Consider the following 18,156-nt stretch of genomic DNA (forward strand, 5'->3'; position numbering starts at 1 on the left):
AAATCAGTCTGAACTTCAATTTCTGCAACTGGCAGGACATGAGCAGGGTCAGAACGATAATGCTTTAACATGGAGACGTGAAAAACATCGTGAATCCTGTCAACTTTGAAGGCAATTCCAACTGATAAGCCACTGGGCCTATTCGCTTCAAAACCCGATAAGGCCCAATGAACCGCGGACTCAACTTGCCCTTCTTACCGAACCTTAATATCTTCTTCCAAGGAGAAACCTTTAAGAAGACCATATCACCCATCGAGTACTCAATCTCCTTACGCTTCAAATCGCATATGACTTTTGCCTATCGATGCTTCTTTAACCGGTCCCTAATTATTCTGACCTTATCCTTAGTATCAGCTACCAACTCGGTCCAAGAATTTGTCGCTCTCCTAGTTCGGTCTAACAACTAGGTGTACGACACCTTCGTCCATCTGATGCTTCATACGGTGCCATTCGAATACTACCGGTAAGCTGTTATTGTATGCAAATTCTGCCAACGGCAAGTAATCCTCCCAACTACCTCGAAAGTCAATCACGCATCCCCTCAACATGTCCTCCAGAATTTGAATAACCCTTTCTGATTGACCATCAGTCTAGGGATGGAAAGCCGTACTAAAATTCAATCATGTCCCCAACGCCTCATGCAACCTTTGCCAAAATCGAGATGTAAATCTAGGATCCCGATTAGAAATAATTGAAACTGGGACTCCATGAAGTCGTACAATCTTCGCCATATACAGCTTGGCTAACTTTTGAAGTGAAAAGTCAGTACGAACAGGTATGAAATGGGCCGATTTGGTCAACCTATCCACAATCACCCACACCGACTCTTTCTTTGATGGTGTCAAGGGCAGCCCACTCACAAAGTCCATGGTTACCCTCTCCCACTTCCAAAGTGGTATCTTCACCGACCGTAATGATCCGGAGGGTAATTGATGCTCACTTTCACTTGCTAGCATGTCAGACATTTCCCTACAAACTCCGTTACTTCTTGTTTAAGTCCAGGCCACCAGTACAATTCTCGCAAGTCGCGATACAACTTATTCCCTCCAGGATGCATGGCACATAGTCCCCCATGAGCTTCCTTTAATATTGTCTGCCTTAAATCAGAGTCCTTCGGAACACAAATTCTTCCTCGGAAACACAGAACTCCATCACCATTTAAACCGAACTCAGAAGTTTCCCCTTCCTTAACTTGTTGAAAACGAGCAACCAAAGACTCATCTTCCAACTGCTTTTTCTTAATATGGTCCACCCAGGTTGGCCTTACTTGCAATTCAGCCAACAAATTGCCATCATCATACAGACTCAAACGAGCAAACATTGCTCTCAGATCAGATACGGTTCTACGACTTAAAGCATCGGCTACCACATTAGCCTTGCCTGGGTGATACTCGATCGAACAGTCATAATCCTTAAGCAAATCAATCCATCTCCTTTGCCTAAGGTTCAACTCCTTCTGAGTCAACAAATACTTAAGACTCTTATGGTCTGTGTATATAATACACCATTCTCCGTACAAGTAATGTCTCCAAATCTTAAGTGCAAATATCACTGCTGCCAACTCTAAATCATGAGTCGGATAGTTCCCCCCATGAGGCTTAAGCTGTCGTGATGCATATGCAACCACCTTACCCTCTTGCATTAACACGCAGCCCAAACCCACATGTGATGCGTCACTATACACACTAAAATCCTTCCCAGACTCCGGCTGAATTAACACAGGTGCTTTAGTTAGAACTTTCTGCAACTTCTCAAAAGCTTCCTACTGCTTCTCAGTCCATACAAACGATACTCCTTTCCTTATGAGTTTTGTCAGAGGTGCTGCCATCACAGAAAAACCTTCCACAAACCTTCTGTAGTATCCTGATTCAGACTTGCTGAACTTCACAAAGAGTTTCTTCTCCCTTAACTGATGATATCCAGATCGAAGGTCGATCTTGGAAAATACAGAAGCTCCTCTAAGCTGGTCGAACAGATCATCAATCCTTGGCAGTGGATACTTATTCTTTATCGTCAGTTTGTTCAACTGGCGGTAATCGATGCACATGCGTATTGTCCCGTCCTTTTTCTTCACAAATAGCACCGGTGCTCCCCATAGAGACACGCTTGGCCTAATGAAGCCCCTATCCAATAACTCTTGAATTTGAGCCTTTAACTTCACTAACTCCTTCGGTGCCATCCTATACGGTGCGATGGACACAGGTGCCATTCCAGGCAACAAATCTATTCCAAACTCAACTTCTCGGTTAGGAGGCAATCCTGGAAGCTCCTCCGAAAAAAACATCTTGGAACTCTTTTATGGTCCTAACCTTATCCACTGTCAGTCCCTCCTCTTCTGACTGACTTACAAATGCCAAATAGACCTCACAACCTTTCCGAATCCACTTTTCGGCTCTTAATACCGACACCACATTGGACAAATAATCCCTTCGCTCACCTATCACCATAACCTCCTCATCCTTTGTGGTCCTTAACACCATTCGTTTAGCAGCACAATCCGAGTCGCTTTATGCTTAACAAGCCGGTCCATTCCCAAAATGAGATCAAACTCTCCGAACAGTAACTCCATCGATCTCCGGGAAAATCTTACCTTGAGTTTCCAAGGGTACATCCCTATCTGCTTTGTCTACCCTAACCGAGTGACCCAAAGGACTTAGTACAGATACCCCACTCACAATCTCCTCAGAGCAGTCCAAGTTGTCTATAATCCGTTCTGTGGCCTCCAATCAATATTCTGCCACATTCGAGGCAATACCAGACACGTCCCTAAAGATCTCCGCTCCGTTAGCCCGAAGTCGTTCAGAAATAGATCCCCGAACTCCATTGCCCGTACTTGCCCCGACAACCCTTTCCAGAACACGAAGCATTGTCTGTGACAGGGCATCATCCCCGGTACTGCGGTCATGAGACTCTACCTCTGTTGCCGGTGGTATCGGTGCATCCACCGCCGGTATATGTCTCGAAGACGAAGATCTCGCTCGAGCACTTCCTCGGCTTCGTCCACGACCTCTTGTACTCATATCGCATTATCTTGATTACTTAATTTTTATGCATCAATTAATATTCCAAAGTGTTTATTACGGATGTTTTATAAATCGCATGATGAGTTCGGAGTTTGTTTTCGCAGAATCAAGTCTAGCTACGATTTGATCTCTTATCGATTTTCCTATGGTTTCAGTATCATCCTATCTAGAGTATCCTAGTAGGATTTGATCTGAACAGATAAGTCGGAAAAATATTGGAAGAGTTCGAGTAATACTTACAGACTTGGAGGAGATTTGGAATGCCACCTTCTAAAGATCTAAATTTTGAAAATCGAGTTTTTCGCATTCTTTATAAAATTTTCGTTTTCGAAAATTTTTGTTTTTGTAAACTCATTCCACAGCCGAGTTGTTGCAACCTAGGCTCTGATACCACTAAATGTAACACCCCAAACCCAGCCCAGAAGTTATGGCCAGATCCAGCATGCCACATCAAAAACGTAAAAAAAAAATTTCCATTCTAAGTCCAGAAAATCGTACTTGATGTTCAAAAGATTAATTCATTAAAGGTTAAAGTGAATGGAAGCTATGCACCAAGTAGGAAACCGGAAAAGAGGTGGTGAGTCCATCTGATTGCTAATACCAAGCTCCTTCGGATCCAATCCTAGACATGCATACCGCCATTGCCACACCTTAACATCATGGATATTTCTAGGAAACCGATTTGATTAAGTCATTTTAGGAAAAGTGATTAATTTTGGAAAATACTTTCATTCGGAAGCTTTGCTTGTTGTCGTGTTATTTTGAAATCAATTGTTGTTTTTGAAAACGAGCCCTAAAGCTATCCAATTTCAGCAGTTAAAATAAGTATTACCTATCTTAGTAATACATATTAAAACCATCAAAAATAATTAAGCGGCCTTATTACATTTAAAAGCCCAAAACTTCAAACGTAAATAAAAGATGTCCAGTTCACGGAAGAAAATCAAACTTTCGAGCGGGTGGCCACTCCGAATTCCCTCACAGCTCCAAGCCCACTATGGTTGGGGATTTCCTGCGTGGATGAAAATAAAAGGGGTGAGTTTGAGGAAACTCAGTGTGTAAGGAAAACCCATTCAAAGCCCAAGTCAGCTCAAGCCCATTGGGCCTAAGCCCATTGGGCCTAAGCCCATTGGGCCTAAGCCCATTTAGGTAACAGTGGTACTAGGCAAGAGCCCTTTTCAGATTACAATAAACTGGGCCTTAGCCCCTTATTCAGATAACAGTATGGCCCATAGGCCCATTTCAAAATACATGCAACATCAGTAAACATACACAAGCCCATTTGGGTAACAGTGGTACTAGACCAGAGCCCTTTTCAGATTACAATAAACTGGGACTTAGCCCCTTATTCAGATAACAATATGGCCCATAGGCCCATTTCAAAATACATGCAACATAAGTAAACATATGCAAGCCCATTTGGGGAGACTACTCAACCCACCAACCATTACACTCCACCCGTACCAGCCATACACTCCATGTGGGGAATAGCTCAACCCACCCAACCCAACACTCCACAGATTTGCAGCCTTGCTGCTCAGTTATCGATAGAATTGAGGCAAAGCCTCCGAAGACGTGGACAAGCCACTTTCAGTACTTCCTCCGTCAATATCCCGGTCCATGCATCGATATAATAACAACATGGCATGCGATAAATAACAACAGTCAAACATGCATTTAGGTCAATTTAACCCTAGGGGTATTTTGGTAATTTATCTCTTAGGGGTAAAACTGTAAATTTTTCACTTTTAAAGGTATTTCAGTAATTTATCTTGTAACACCCCGAACCCGAGACCATCGCCGGTGTCGGACACGAGGGGTTAACAAGCCAAGTTCACTTGTTTTGCCCATCCATTTGACATTTTCAGTCAGGCTGGAAAACTGCGTCACCGTAGCCTTAAAAATCATATCTCGAGTTTCAAAACTCGGAAACTGGTTTCGTAAATTTCCCCTGAATTTAGACTCATATATCCATCCATGGATTTATTTCTAGAATTTTTGGTTGGGCCAATTGGTACAGTTTATTAGTTAAAGTCACCCATGTTACAGGGATCGACTGCTCTGACCTTCGCGTGGTATAACTTGAATATCTCTCTGTACAGGGCTTTAATGCTGGTGCCGTTTGTTTCTAATGAAACTAGACTCAAAATGGAATCTGTAAATATAAGGTATGTCTCCTAGTTATTTTTGGATAATTTATAGTGAATTTTTAAAGTTTCGACAGGGAACCCAGAAACCATTCTGGCCCTGTCTCACAATAGCTTTAATATCTCTTAACATGTAACTCCTATGACCATTTCGCTTCTTCCATATGAAAATAGACTCATCAAGGTTCATTTACATAGCTTATTCACTATTTAATTCCATTCCTACGAATTTTGGTGATTTTTCACATTCACGTCACTGCAGCTGGCAGCATCTGTTTTTAAGGTAGGTCTTACCTATTTGGTAGTCTCCATGAACCAACTAGTCTTGCCATACATAGGTTCATATATGATCATTTTAACCATGCCAATGGCTGATCATATGACCAACATTCCCATTTCAAGCCATAGCCACATCATGACACCAAATATAAACATACAAACCACAATTATTCTAAGTTCATGTTTCCCTTTTGAGCCATTTTCGCATGGCCGTACATACTTACATCACAACATATTTAACAAACAAGGGTAGTCCTATACATGCCATCTCAAGTTCAACCAAAATTTATACCAAAATGGAGGCTTGATAGTGTGGATGACCTCGACTTCAACGATCCCAAATCCGATTGCTTGAGCAAAATCTAGAAAACCGAGAGCCAAAGCAACGGGTAAGCATTTTTTATGCTTAGTAAGTCTCAAGGAATATAATCAACTCTAATTACAGCAATACATTCACATAGCCAAATGCATCATTTCATTAATACACATTCTTACTTCACACTTCATCATTATATAATTTCACAAAATATCAATCAATTCACTAACTGAAATTCATTAGTCGATTGAGCGAATGTTGCTCAAACATGTCGACTTTCAATGCACATATAACGTACCTTATCCTTTGGGCTTTTCGAGTGTACTAATTGAATTCATTACAGCAACCAACACTCACCTCCAGCCCAAGATTCTTGAATATAACCGGATATAATCACGTGCACAAATGCCTTGGTCTTAGCACGGATAGAATATCTCGCACGAATGCCTTGGTCTTAGCCGGATGTAGCCACTAGCACAATTGCCTTGGTCTTAACCGGATATAATTTCAGCATAATTGTCTTGATTTAGCCGGATATCATTCAATTTCCATGAACACATACATCAATTATCATTGGACATACATAATTCATTTTAGTTACTAAGGCTCAAACGCAATTATAGTCACAAGCATATTCGCCCGGGACTTAGCCGGGTAGAATTCAAATACTCATGCATACATAATCAATAATCAATACACATCCATACTTTATTTCACACAATTCAAGTAGGGTCACTTCTTGAGGACTTACCTTGGATGTTGTCGAACGGCTTTTTCGGCTATTCGATCACCTTTTCCTTCCCCTTGTCCAATTGTGGCCCTCTTAGCTCTTGAGCTAATTCAAACAAATTCAATTTATTAAAACCTCATTGTGCTAGCTTATGGCGAATATGACAAGGAGTTTAAATGGTCATATGGCCACCCTTTAGCTTGAATACACAATGGTCATGCACATTTTATACTACATCAAGCAATTCAATACAATTTATTCGAGCATCAAGGAAATGCTAAGGCCTTCAATAGGCTACCCAAGGCCGAATATTCATGTACATGTTGAGGTCAATTTTGCACTTAATACCTCACAAAACAGCATGCAATTTACTAATTAATGCTTTGCACATTGTATTTAAAACTTATAATATAGCATCAAGCACTTATATGTGTGCTAGGCGAATTGTGCTTGCAATTTCACAAGCATTCTTCACATCTTCTTCTTTAAACCAATATATTCATCACTTAGTTCATAACCAAAACATAATGTGCAATCATATATATGCATATATGAGCATGGCAATTTCAAGGTGTCCATAGCCATCCAAAACACAAATTTTAACTAACATGCAAGAAGCATGAATCATGCTCAAGAATGCATCATGGCCGAATATGACAATCATGCTCCTTTTCAACTTCAATCATGATAAAACAAAAAAAAGCTCAAAATCTTACTCATGAGTAGAAAATCCATCATTGCATGCATCATCATCAAGCTTCACACTTAGCATGCAATGGCTTTATCACCATAACAACTTTGGCCAAATGCCATTTCCATGGCATAACAAAGATTTGAGCCATGGCTAACATGCACATCAAATTAGCAACCAAAACATGCATGAAACTCCCAACACAACCTCATACATACCTTACTCTTGATGCAAATTTAGCCAAATCACCTTCTAGATCTCTTCTAAACAAAGGAAATGAAGCAAAAATCCCTTCTTCCTCTTAGTATTTTTTTTTGGCCAAAAAGGGAGAGAGCAAGCATGAACAAATTTTTTTTTTTGTTTTTGTTTTTTCTTCTTGGTTGCACTAAGCAATGGGGTATGCTACTCTCTCACACACATTTTTTTTCATTCTTTTCTTACCCATGCCTATTTGTTTACTATTTCTCCCTAATGCCCAACTTCATGACATGTTTAACCCATATCTCTTTGTCATGGCCGGCCATCACTTGTAAAAAGGGGGAATTTGACATGCAAGTCCATTATTTTGCATGTATGCTTTAATTAGTCATCACCCCTTTCCCTATCGTATTTTCAAAGTTCACTACTAAGTCCTTTCTAGTGGAATTCACCTTTATAACACTAAATCAATCATCAAAAATGTCATACATGAATACTCACATATTATAGGCATCGAAATAAATTTTAAATTATTGTTATGCCTCGGTTTTGTGGTCCCGAAACCACATTCTGGCTAGGGTCTATTTTGGGCTGTCACAACTCCCCCCCTCTTAAGGAATTTTCGTCCCCGAAAATCTTACCGGTAAATAGTTTTGGATACCGTTCTTTCATAGAGTTCTCAGTCTCCCAAGTAGCTTCTTCTATCCCGTGCTTGAGCCATAACACTTTCACTAGCGGAACCCGCTTGTTTCGCAACTCTTTCACTTCTCGTGATAGGATACGAATCGGTTCTTCCTCATAACTCATATTAGCTTGAATTTCAATTTCTGATGGACTAATCACGTGCGATGGATCGGATCTATAGCGTCGAAGCATCGAAACGTGAAAGACATCGTGAACCTTTTGAGTTCGGGGGCAAAATCAGCGATATGCCTTTGGACCGACTCGCTCGATATCTCATATGGTCCAATGAACCTCGGGCTCAACTTGCCCTTACGGTACGAACACGAGTATCTTTTTCCAAGGCGATACCTTGAGAAACACTTTATCACCCACGATACTCGATATCCTTACGCTTCAGATCCGCGCACGACTTTCGACGATCGGAGGCTATCTTGAGACTTTCACGGATTACTTTCACTTTCGCTCAGCATCCCTAATCAAATCCACCCGAAAATCTTGCTTTCACCGAGCTCGGTCCAAAACAATGGCGCACGGCATTTACGACCGTACAAGGCCTCGTAGGGTGCCATCTTAATACTTGATTGAAAGTTGTTGTTGTAAGCGAATTCAATCAACGGCAAATACCGTTCCCATGAACCACTAAACTCGAGGACGCAACATCTTAACATATCCTCAAGTATCCGAATTATCCGCTTGGATTGACCATCGGTTTGGGGGTGAAAGGCGGTTTGAAATGCAACTTGGTACCCAAAGCTTCTTGCAACTTTTTCCAAAATCGCGAGGTAAATCTCGGATCTCTATCCGACACGATAGAAATAGGCACCCGTGTAATCTCACAATCGAGAAACGTACAATTCCGCTAATTTGTCCATTGAAAATCCGACGACGGGGACAAAGTGGGCCGACTTAGTCAATCGATCTACCACGACCCAAACCGCATCCTTCTTACTTGCTGACAATGGCAGTCCGGATACAAAGTCCATTGTGACTCGATCCCATTTCCACTCGGGTATCGTAATTGGCTGAAGTAATCCTGAAGGCACCTGATGTTCCGCTTTCACTTGTTGACATATTAGACATCTCGAAACAAAGTCGGAGATGTCTCGCTTCATACCATGCCACCAAAACCGACGTTTCAATTCATTGTACATCTTCGTACTCCCCGGGTGGATTGCCATTCGGCTACAATGGGCTTCATTCAGAATTATCGAAATGAGTTTCGAATTCTTTGGGACACACAGACGACCTTTGAACCTCAAACAATCGTCATCGTCGATTTGAAACTCCGAGTCCTTGTTCGGAACACACGCAGCCCGTTTTGCAACCAACTCGTCATCGACTTTCTAAGCTTCTCGAATTTGGTGTGTCAATAATGGTTTGGCTTTCAATTCAGCCACTAACACACTGTCGGATCGGATAGACAAGTGCACATTCATCGCTCGTAAAGTGAATAACGATTTACGACTCAAGGCATCCGCAACCACATTCGCCTTTCGGGTGATAGTCAATGATCACTCATAATCCTTTAATGACTCAAGCCAACGTCTTTGTCGCAGATTTAAGTCTCTTTGGGTCATCAAATATTTGAGACTTTTGTGATCCGAGTATACATGGCACCTTTCACCAAATAAGTAATGTCGCCAAATCTTTAAGGCGAATACGATGGCTGCCAATTCGAGATCATGAGTCGGATAATTTTTCTCATGTGGCTTTAATTGCCTCGACGATAGGCCACAACTCGACCTTCTTGCATTAATACGCAACCTAACCCAAGTAGAGAGGCGTCGCTATAGATGACAAACTCCTTGGGACTCGGGTTGCACTAGAATTGGGGCTTCATCAAATAAGTTTTCATTGATCGAAACTTTTTGGCATTTCTCAAATCCATTCGAACTTAACATCCTTTTGGAGTAAGCCGTCATCGGCGTGGCTATCGTTGAGAAGCCTTTACAAATCGTCGGTAATAACCAGTAAGCCCCAAAAAGCTCGAACCTCAAGTAATATTTCTGAGGCTTCTAATTAAGTATGGCTGAAATTTTATTGAATTCGACTCGAATACCGATGCAAATACCACATGACCCAAGAAGCTAACCTCTCTTAACCGAACTCACACTTGCTGAACTTAGCATATAATTGCTTATCCCGTAAAATTTGCAAAGACTAACCGCAGTGTTCAGCATGTTTGGTCTCATTTCTTGAATAGACCAAGATGTCATCAATGAACACGACTACGAATCGATCCAAATATGGTCTAAAGATCCGATTCATTAAATCCATAAATCTGCGTAGGGCATTAGTGAGCCCAAAGCGGCATCACTAGGAACTCATAGTGACCATATCTCGTTCAAGGCGGTCTTTGGTACGTCCGAATCTCGGATTCGCAATTGATAATAGCCCGATCTCAAATCTATTTTCGAGAACACCGAGGCTCCTTCAGTTGATCGAACAAGTCATCAATACGTGGCAACGGATATTTGTTCTTTATCGTCGCTTTATTGTCGGCGATAGTCGATGCACGATCGCATGGTTCCATCCTTCTTCTTCACGAACAACACCGGCGCACCCCAAGGCGAAAAACTCGGCGAGCAAAACCTCTATCCACCAATTCTTGCAAGCGAGCTTTCAACTCCTTTAATTCCGTTGGTGCCATACGATACGGAGCTATCGAAATTGGAGTGGTACCGGTACCAATTCGATGCCAAATTCTATTTCCGACGGTGGTAAACCCGGCAATTCTTGGGAAAACATCTGGTATTCACAAACCACGCACAGATTCGGGTTTCTTTTTCGATTCCTTGTCATCGAAAGCACGACGCAAGGTACGCCGCACCCTTTTCTTACATATTTCGGGCCAACATCGGCGATATTACGGTGGCAACCCTTTAAGTCCGTAGACTCAACCCGAATTATTTCATTATTCGCGCACCTCAAATCAATAGTCTTGCTCTTGCAATTTACAACCGCATCGTGCATGGTCAACCAATCCAAACCAAGAATAACGTCGAACTCATCGAGCGGCAAAAGCATCAAGTCCGTGGGAAAACAAGAACCTCGAACACTAGGGGACTTTTCTTGCACACTTTGTTGACAAGCACGTCATGACCCAAGGGTTTGACACCGAATTACAAACTCGATGAGACTCAATGGGCAAAGTCTTCTTTGGATGCTAAGGTTTCACATATATATGAATGAGTAGAACCGGGGTCAATCAAAGCAATCACATTTGTATTGAAAAGAGTGAAAGTACGGTAATAACATCCGGAGAGGCAAGCATCCTCGGCGTGCGCGTATGGCATAAGTCCTAGCGAGAGCACGAGCCTCGGATCGATGGTAGCATCTCTAGATCCTCTCGACCGCCATCGACATTGCCCATATTTCTAGGTGGCCTACCTCGGCGATGGTAGCACCGGGTTTGCACTCGACTTACATTCTGCTCATGCATCCTCGGGCAATCCTTCATAAAGTGGTCGGCCGATCCACACTTATAGCGAGAGCGATCACGAAACCAACAGCTCCCGAATGCCATTTGCCACAATGTGGACACTCCGCCCTCTCTCGGCGATCATTTCCACCATGGCGATCGAAGTGACTCGTGTGGTCACGGGGATCGATCGCGTCCTCGTCTAGAAAAGCCCAAACGCCTCTAGATCGGCTCGCATCATCTCGAAATCTCTTCGATGCTTGTTGAAGAGACTTTCCGAGGACCTCTTTCGAATTCTCCGGTTCCCACATCAGCTTTTGTTTCTCCTTTCTAAGCTCTTGACTTTACAAGCTCGCTCAACAAGTACTACGAACTCTCGTATCTCGAGAATGCCAACAAACATCCTTATATCATCATTCAGCCCATCCTCGGCGTTTACACATAATAGCCCGGACGAAATGCATTCTCGTGCGTCGGCTAAACCTCACAAACTTTCGTTCGTAGTCTGTAACGGACATAGAACCTTGCTTAAGATCAAGAAATTCCCTCCGCTTTTGGTCGATGAATCTCGATCGATATACTTTTTTGAACTCGGTTTGAAAGAATTCCCAAGTCACTTGCTCTCTAGGCACCACAAGTCGAGTACTCCACCAATAGTAGGCGGACTCGCGTAGCAAGGAGATGGTACACTTTAAGCACTCATCGGGTGTACAGGATAGCTCATCAAGCACCGGATAGTGTTATCTAACCAAAATTCAGCTCGCTTCGGCATCATCATCATCCGTAGCCTTAAATTCAGTGGCCCCATGTTTTGAATCCTATCGATCGGGGCTTACTTGACCTTATTTGGTCGATCCACGGAGGTATTGTAGGTCGGGGTTGCATTTGTCGGGAATGGAGGTTGTGGAACAGCCGTGTTGGTTCGAATGTATTGATTAAACCATTCGCTCATCACACTATAAAAGGCTTGCCTAGCCTCGTCATTAGGATTGCTGGCCATAGGTTGAGAGTCCGCGTATTTGTCCCTTGCGCGGAGCAGCGCCACACTCTCCACATCATCAGCTATCGCTTTCGGTTGGGATCGGGATCCATTGCTATAAACAAACACAAAGTCAAATTGTCGTAAATCATCACACTATCGATTCATCATTTAATGGCATGTATAGCTAGACCCCAAACACATCACGGTAGTCCTAGAATCGACTAAACCTGGCTCGATACCAATAAAATTGTAACACCCGAACCCGAGACCATCGCCGATTGTCGGACACGAGGGTTAACAAGCCAAGTTCACTTGTTTTGCCCATCCATTTGACATTTTCAGTCAGGCTGGAAAACTGCGTCACCGTCGCCTTAAAAATCATATCTCGAGTTTCAAAACTCGGAAACTGGTTTCGTAAATTTTCCCTGAATTTAGACTCATATATCCATCCATGGATTTATTTCTAGAATTTTTGGTTGGGCCAATTGGTACAGTTTATTAGTTAAAGTCACCCATGTTACAGGGATCGACTGCTCTGACCTTCGCGTGGTATAACTTGAATATCTCTCTGTACAGGGCTTTAATGCTGGTGCTTGTTTGTTTCTAATGAAACTAGACTCAAAATGGAATCTTTACATATAAGGTATGTCTCCTAGTTCTTTTTGGATAATTTATAGTGAATTTTTAAAGTTGCGACAGGGAACCCAGAAACCATTCTGGCCCTGTCTCACAATAGCTTTAATATCTCTTAACATGTAACTCCTATGACCATTTCGCTTCTTCCATATGAAAATAGACTCATCAAGGTTCATTTACATAGCTTATTCACTATTTAATTCCATTCCTACGAATTTTGGTGATTTTTCACATTCACGTCACTGCAGCTGGTAGCATCTGTTTTTAAGGTAGGTCTTACCTATTTGGTAGTCTCCATGAGCCAACTAGTCTTGCCATACATAGGTTCATATATGATCATTTTAACCATGCCAATGGCTGATCATATGACCAACATTCCCATTTCCAAGCCATAGCCACATCATGACACTAAATATAAACATACAAACCACAATTATTCTAAGTTCATGTTTCCCTTTTCGAGCCATTTTCGCATGGCCGTACATACTTACATCACAACATATTTAACAAACAAGGGGTAGTCCTATACATGCCATCTCAAGTTCAACCAAAATTTATACCAAAATGGAGGCTTGATAGTGTGGATGACCTCGACTTCAACGATCCCAAATCCGATTGCTTGACGAAATCTAGAAAAGCGAGAGCCAAAGCAACGGGTAAGCATTTTTTTTATGCTTAGTAAGTCTCAAGGAATATAATCAACTCTAATTACAGCAATACATTCACATAGCCAAATGCATCATTTCATTAATACACATTCTTACTTCACTCTTCATCATTATATAATTTCACAAAATATCAATCAATTCACTAACTGAAATTCATTAGTCGATTGAGCGAATGTTGCTCAAACATGTCGACTTTCCAATGCACATATAACGTACCTTATCCTTTGGGCTTTTCGAGTGTACTAATTGAATTCATTACAGCAACCAACACTCACCTCCAGCCCAAGATTCTTCGGAATATAACCGGATATAATCACGTGCACAAATGCCTTCGGGTCTTAGCCCGGATAGAATATCTCGCACGAATGCCTTGGTCTTAGCCGGATGTAGCCACTAGCACAATTGCCTTCGGGTCTTAACCCGGATATAATTTCCAGCATAATTGTCTTCGGGATTTAGCCCGGATATCATTCAATTTCCATGAACACATACATCAATTATCATTGGACATACATAATTCATTTTCGTTACTAAGGCTCAAACGCAATTATAGTCACAAGCATATTCGCCTTGGGACTTAGCCGGGTAGAATTCAAATACTCATGCATACATAATCAATAATCAATACACATCCATACTTTATTTCACACAATTCAAGTAGGGTCACTTCTTGAGGACTTACCTCGGATGTTGTCGAACGGCTTTTTCGGCTATTCGATCACCTTTTCCTTCCCCTTGTCCAATTGTGGCCCTCTTAGCTCTTGAGCTAATTCAAACAAATTCAATTTATTAAAACCTCATTGTGCTAGCTTATGGCGAATATGACAAGGAGTTTAAATGGTCATATGGCCACCCTTTAGCTTGAATACACAATGGTCATGCACATTTTATACTACATCAAGCAATTCAATACAATTTATTCGAGCATCAAGAAAATGCTAAGGCCTTCAATAGGCTACCCAAGGCCGAATATTCATGTACATGTTGAGGTCAATTTTGCACTTAATACCTCACAAAAACAGCATGCAATTTACTAATTAATGCTTTGCACATTGTGGCCCAAAACTTATAATATAGCATCAAGCACTTATATGTGTGCTAGGTCAATTGTGCTTGCAATTTCACAAGCATTCTTCACATCTTCTTCTTTAAACCAATATATTCATCACTTAGTTCATAACCAAAACATAATGTGCAATCATATATATGCATATATGAGCATGGCCGAATTTCAAGGTGTCCATAGCCATCCAAAACACAAATTTTAACTAACATGCAAGAAGCATGAATCATGCTCAAGAATGCATCATGGCCGAATATGACAATCATGCTCCTTTTCAACTTCAATCATGATAAAACAAAAAAAAGCTCAAAATCTTACTCATGAGTAGAAAATCCATCATTGCATGCATCATCATCAAGCTTCACACTTAGCATGCAATGGCTTTATCACCATAACAACTTTGGCCAAATGCCATTTCCATGGCATAACAAAGATTTGAGCCATGGCTAACATGCACATCAAATTAGCAACCAAAACATGCATGAAACTCCCAACACAACCTCATACATACCTTACTCTTGATGCAAATTTAGCCAAATCACCTTCTAGATCTCTTCTAAACAAAGGAAATGAAGCAAAAATCCCTTCTTCCTCTTAGTATTTTTTTTTGCCAAAAAGGGAGAGAGCAAGCATGAACAAATTTTTTTTTTTTGTTTTTGTTTTTTTTCTTCTTGGTTGCACGGCAATGGGGTATGCTACTCTCTCACACACATTTTTTTTTCATTCTTTTCTTACCCATGCCTATTTGTTTACTATTTCTCCCTAATGCCCAACTTCATGACATGTTTAACCCATATCTCTTTGTCATGGCCGGCCATCACTTGTAAAAAGGGGGAATTTGACATGCAAGTCCATTATTTTGCATGTATGCTTTAATTAGTCATCACCCCTTTCCCTATCGTATTTTCAAAGTTCACTACTAAGTCCTTTCTAGTGGAATTCACCTTTATAACACTAAATCAATCATCAAAAATGTCATACATGAATACTCACATATTATAGGCATCGAAATAAATTTTAAATTATTGTTATGCCTCGGTTTTGTGGTCCCGAAACCACATTCTGGCTAGGGTCTATTTTGGGCTGTCACATATCTATTTTCGGGTTTTTCATGCATATTCCTACTTTTCACGTACTAACAGAATCACGTACCGAGGGTTCTTACTGAATTGGGCCTGTTGGCCCATCATTCCAATTTTGGCCCATTAAGCCCAAAAATATCGAGGGCACAGAAATCATGCACTTTGCAGTCCAAACATTGTAGCTTACCAAAAACATTAATCAATTTACCTCACGAGCATTCGCACACTCGCAAATCTACAAAATACCAATTTTCGGCATTTCGGCTTTTCGACTTTTGTCGATCTAGACTAAGAAAGTGGGTGTTAGTTACACACCTGTTTGCAACGATATGCTGACGAGATCCACACACGAACCGCCTACAATTGGATTACTAACACGTTAATCTAACTATTCAAATACAAACTACGTATTAACCCCTTACAATATTCGGCCAACCACACCTACAGATCATAGTAAGCTTATAAGAAAACAATAAGCAACTCATTAACAAATTTTTGTCAATGTTTACCACATAATCATAATTTCACTGCAAGCTGTCTTCCTGAGCAACTGTCACTAAATCATTTATAACTGGAGCTACGAAACTCCAAATCAAGTTCCGTTAATTTTCCTTGAAAATAGACTCATATATCTTCTATCCATAAAATTTTCAGAATTTTTGGTTTAGCCAGTCAATACCAGATTTTTCTCAAAGTTTCCCATGTTTCACTGTTTGACTAATCTGACCACTCTTCATTACAAATCAAATTTCTCATTGTACAGAATTAAAAATATGTTCTTGTTTATTTCATTAGAAACTAAACTCAATAAGCTTTAATTACATAATTTATTCAGCTTCTAATTCATCTCCCACAATTTATGGTGATTTTTCAAATTCACGTTACTGATGCTGTCCCAAGCAGATTTATTACCAAATCAACTCTTTCACACATACCTTGCATGCATGTTATTTAAACATGTATATCACCAATCAATCATCACATATCTATGATTTTACTTAAGTATAATCTCCATTTCATCATTTTAAAGCACAACATGTTAGCTGATTTTTCCCTTTAGCATCTAAGGCACATGCATGCTCATTTGTTTGGCTCAACTTCACCTATCTTCCATTTTTCATCAAAAGAACATGAAACAACAACCATTTCCTTCATTTTAATTCATGACTAAATGCTCACAACACAAATAACAACCAAAATATACTTCAAGAGTTAAGGTAGAATCAAGAAGAACTCATGAACCTCAAAATAGAAGCAAGGTACCAAGAACTTACCTTCAATTTTCCTCCTCCTAATGACCGAATACTCAAGAGCTTTCTCCTCTCCTTTCTCTTCTCTAACTTTCAGCTATGATGAACAAAGATGGACAAAACTTTGTTCTTTTCACCCCTTTTTCTTTTAATAAAACTTCATATTTCATCCATTTAATTCTTTAATACAAAAGACATGAAATTCTTATCATGAAACATTTACCTAACCCATTATCATGAAACATTTACCTAACCCATTATCATGGAACATTTACCTAACCTATTATCAATTTGTATCAATTTGTACCATAAATTATGGATATCAAGTGCACATTTTATCTACAACAACATGATGGCTGGCCACTTCATGTAAAATGGGAGGTTTGTCATGCAAATCCTCCTATTTTGCACTCCTATTTATTTGGCCACTTCAATTTAGCCTATAGCATTTTCAAACATTTTCACATAGGTTCTATTTCATAATTTCATCCCCTTTTTCTTATGGAACAAAAATTAACTAAAATTACCGGGTTCTATCTTAAGCTTGGGCCTTCTAGAGGCCCACTAACATAATGAAACCTATGCCAACATTCACAGGATTCTCGGAAATTGGGGCGTTACAGTGGCTTTGATTCAGGAGCTGGACAGTCGCTCCCCGAACTTTCAGAAGCGGTGACGAGGAGAAAGAAGGTAGAAACCCTTGGGTTTCCTGCCTTGGTGTAATGGTTTGGGCCAGTTGGGCCACTTTAGTCCTGGGTCTGTCTAGTTTAAGTTGGGCTACGGGTGTATTTGGGTATACGGGTAGTGGGCTAGTTGGGTTTTAATTTTTTAATTTTTTTTGGGCTGTGGTTAGTGGTATTTGGGCTCTGTATATGGATTGTTTAAACAAACAAACATGTATTTATTTATTTCATTCGGTTTTAAGGCCCGGTTCAGCTATTACAGCTTCTAGAATACACTTCCTCCGTCATATATCAAATCCTCCC

At 40.7% G+C, this 18,156-nt stretch overlaps 1 long non-coding RNA gene across 1 annotated transcript; it reads right to left on the bottom strand.

The window, feature by feature from the left end:
• Positions 1–3,982: 3,982 nt before the first annotated feature.
• LOC128296295 (uncharacterized) lies at positions 3,983–17,457 on the bottom strand. Its single transcript, XR_008286855.1, has 3 exons — positions 17,195–17,457; positions 16,236–16,277; positions 3,983–4,035 (listed from the first exon to the last, which is right to left on the bottom strand). It is a non-coding gene; the product is annotated as an uncharacterized LOC128296295 (long non-coding RNA).
• Between the last annotated feature and the right edge of the window lie 699 nt (positions 17,458–18,156).

The sequence above is a fragment of the Gossypium arboreum genome, chromosome 8 (assembly GCF_025698485.1).
Source record: "Gossypium arboreum isolate Shixiya-1 chromosome 8, ASM2569848v2, whole genome shotgun sequence".
Lineage (NCBI taxonomy): Eukaryota > Viridiplantae > Streptophyta > Magnoliopsida > Malvales > Malvaceae > Gossypium > Gossypium arboreum.